At 49.5% G+C, this 4,028-nt stretch overlaps 1 pseudogene; it reads left to right on the forward strand.

The window, feature by feature from the left end:
* The first annotated feature begins 1,735 nt into the window (after positions 1–1,735).
* LOC124008033 lies at positions 1,736–3,025 on the forward strand (annotated as a pseudogene).
* Positions 3,026–4,028: the final 1,003 nt, after the last annotated feature.

Below are 4,028 nucleotides of genomic sequence, written 5' to 3' on the forward strand. Positions count from 1 at the left end.
GGCCTGGGTGGGCGTCTGTCCACGGTGGCAGCTCTGGCGCGGGACGTGGACTCCACCATAGTTTTTAGTGCGCCTCTTAGCCCGCCTCCGTGGCCTCTTTAGAGCGGCGACCCTCGCTGCCAACCTTGGACTGGGGACCCACGCCACGGGTCCCGAATGGACGAGAGACTCCACACTGCCGGACGGACGAGAGACTCTAGCAGCTCAGGAATAGGAGGTAGGCTCTGGCAGCGCTGGACAGGCAGGAGCACCTGTAGGCAGAAGACGGAGAGACAGCCCGGTAGCCAGGCCAGTGCGGCGGGGTGGAATAGCCCGCACTGGGCTTTGCTGGTGAACCGGGGACACCATGCGTAAGGTTGGTGCCATGTACGCCGGCCTGAGGAGACGCACTGGAGACCAGATGCATAAAGCCGGCTTCATGGCACCTGGCTCGATGCCCGCTTTAGCCCGGCCGATACGAGGAGCTGGAATGTACCGCACTGGGTTATGCACATGCACTGGGGAAACTGTGAGCTCCACCGCATAACACGGTGCCTGCCCGTCCCTCTCTCTCCGGCAAGCATGGGAAGTTGGCGCAGGTCTCCTACCTGGCTTCACCACACTCCCCGTGTGCCTTTTTTGGGGGCTGCATCTCGGGCTTCCAGCCGCGCTGCCTTGCTGCCGTGCTGCCTCCTCATACCAGCGCCTCTCTGCCTTCGCTGCCTCCAGCTCTGCCTTGGGACGCCGATATTCCCCTGGCTGTGCCCAGGGTGCTTTACTGTCCATAATCTCCTCCCAAGTCCAGGAGTCTTGTGTTCGCTGCTGCTACCCGTTACCACACCGCTTGGTCCTTTTGTGGTGGGTGTTTCTGTAACGGCAGATTTCCTCTTCGTCTGAAGAGCAGTAAGGATCGGACCAAAGGATCGGACCAAGATGCAGCGTGGTAAGTGTTCATGACGATTTAATAAAAATGAACTGAACACTGAAATACAAAACAATAAACGATGTGACGAAAACCCAAACAGTGTGGCGACAAACACCCACAAACCAACAGTGAAACCCAGGCTACCTAAGTATGATTCTCAATCAGAGACAACTAACAACACCTGCCTCTGATTGAGAACCATACTAAGCTGAACACAAAAACCAACATAGAAAAACAAACATAGACTGCCCACCCCAACTCACACCCTGACCATTCTAAATAAAGACAAAACAAAGGAAATAAAGGTCAGAACGTGACAGTCAGCAGTGAATCCCACTTCAAGTTAGCCTCTAATTCCCCATCAGAGACCATAACTATTTCTGATACTCCTTAAGATCCATAGCAGTAACACGAACTGCACTGACAGGTGTCGCATCTGTCAACATCTGATATCCCAAGTATCACCCTGCTTAGCAAGTTTGTCAACAATGCTGTTGTGTTCCTCATGCAATGAAGGGTCTTCAGTGATGTGTGCGCGCACCTTCACGGCACCGTGGTTATGGACAATCCTGAATTAATCATGAATAACGAAGAGTGAGAAAATTACAGACGTACAAATATCATACCCCCAAGACATGCTAACCTCTCACCATTACAATAACAGGGGAGGTTACGTTTCAAATCCAAAGCGCTGGAGTACAGAGCAAAACAACAACAAATGTGTCACTGTCCCAATACTTTTGGAGCTCACTATATACGTATATAGTTATATACCTGTCTGTCTCTACTTGGGCTCCTCTTCTAGGCCTGTAACAACACTCACAGCACGTCATGTCTAGTGCCATCTACAGCGGGAACAAATCCGACGATAACTGCACCAACGTGGACAGCCTGATGAAACGCTACTACCTGCCCGTCATGTACAGCGTCATTTTCGTTGTGGGGCTGCTGGGTAACGTCACCTCCATCGCCATCTACCTGATCAAGCTATGACCCTGGAAGTCCAGCAGTATACCTGGCGTTGACAGATCTTCTGTATGTTCTGAGTCTGCCTTTCATGGTCTACTACTACACCAACGGTGAATCCTGGACCCTGGGCGACTTCATGTGTCGCTTTCTGCGTTTCGGGTTCCACTTTAACCTATATGGTAGTATACTGTTTCTCACCTGTTTGGCTGTGTTTCGATATGTTGTGGCGACGCATCCTCTGAGGGCGGCGCAGGTGCAGCAGAAGAGGTGGGGTATCTTGGCGTGCGCTGTGGTCTGGGCCATAGCCGTGGCAGAGATCATTCCCATGCTCACCATGATCACCATGGAGACTAAAAACAACAAGACCCAGTGTTTGGACTTTGCTAGCAGCGACCCGGCTGTCCTGTGGTGGTACGGCTGGCTGCTGACCGTGCTGGGCTACCTGCTGCCCCTGGTGGTGGTGGTGGTGTGTTACGCCGGTGTGGTCTGTGAACTTGCCAAAGGGCCCCACACCCACAACCCTTGCCGGGTATGGGCACGCCGCCTCACAGTACTGATCCTGGTGGTGTTCGTGGTGTGCTTCCTGCCATACCACATCCTGAGGATCCTTAGAGTAGACACCAGGATGAAGCCTGAGTCGTCATGTATGCTGGTGCACTGGGTCCACACCGCTTATATCGTGTCCAGGCCCGTAGCGGGGCTCAACACCTTCTTTAACCTGGCTCTGTACACCCTGGCCGGGGACAAGTTCCAGCAGGCCTTCCTCAGTGTGTTCCCCTGGGGCCCCTGGTGGACCAAGTTCAGGACTCACCTCAAACTCAGCCTGGCTGTCGTCAGTAAGCCCAGTAACACAGCTTCAGCCGAAAGGCCAGCAGCCACAGATATGGCATAAAATAAGGACATGAAATATAATACAGTGTTCTGTTTCATTCTGTGTGGACATTACTACCATGGCAATATATTGTCCTTCAATATTGTATATACTGCACTGTGATTCTGTAAATAGAAAACCTTTTATCAGATTTTATTGTGCCAATATGAGGTTTACAGCATTGATGGGGTATCTATAAATATATTAGATAATTGTAAAGAGTGACTTTATATGTACTGTATAGTCTAATTGATATCACTTTATTATAAATAAATGTTTAACAATCCATTATCCATCTCAGAGCTCAGTGGGTATTTAATGCATTGTTCTGGCATGACTTGAGAGAAAGAAGAACATGATACTTGGCCCAGGCCCAGAAACATGTCAATATGATTCAGACACCAAATGTTTTCACTTCTATACCCAGTGTTGGCACTCTTTCAGGTATGTATTTCTCACGTACTTGACACAAGCAAAAATGAAATTTAGTCTAGGAACAAGGAACAGGTTGGCTAGGGACGAAAAGGAGTGGCTGGGCAGAAAGATTTCCTGCTGTTAAGTGACATCTGTTTTACATCTTACATTATGGAGAATCACAGAACTAATTCCTAATTTTTTACATTTTACCATTATTTAACCAGGCAAGTCAGTTAAGAACAAATTCTTATTTTCAATGACAGCCTAGGAACAGGGGTTAACTGCCTGTTCAGGGGCAGAATGACAGATTTGTACCTATTCAGGTCAGGGGTTTGAACTTGCAACCTTCCGGTTACAAGTCAAATGCTCTAACCACTAGGCTACCCTGCCACCCCTAATAAGGTCACTGATTTTGTTTATTTGTTATTTTACCAGGTAAGTTGACTGAGAACACATTCTCATTTGCAGCAACGACCTAGGGAATGGTTACAGGGGAGAGGATGGGGAAGAATGAGCCAATTGTAAACTGGGGATTATTAGGTGACAGTGATGGTTTGAGGGCCAGATAGGGAATTTAGCCAGGACACCGGGGTTAGCACCTCTACTCTTACAATAAGTGCCATGGGATCTTTAATGACCCCATAGAGTCAGGACACCCGTTTAACGTCCCATCCGAAAGACAGCACCCTACACATGGCAGTGTGATATTTTTGGGATATTTTTTTGGACCAGAGGAAAGAGTGCCTCCTACTGGCCCTCCAACACCACTTCCAGCAGCATCTGGTCTCCCATCCAGGAACTGACCAGGACCAACCCTGCTTCGCTTCAGAAGCAAGCCAGCAGTGGTATGCAGGGTGGTATGCTGAT

This window comes from Oncorhynchus gorbuscha, linkage group LG21 (genome assembly GCF_021184085.1).
Source record: "Oncorhynchus gorbuscha isolate QuinsamMale2020 ecotype Even-year linkage group LG21, OgorEven_v1.0, whole genome shotgun sequence".
Lineage (NCBI taxonomy): Eukaryota > Metazoa > Chordata > Actinopteri > Salmoniformes > Salmonidae > Oncorhynchus > Oncorhynchus gorbuscha.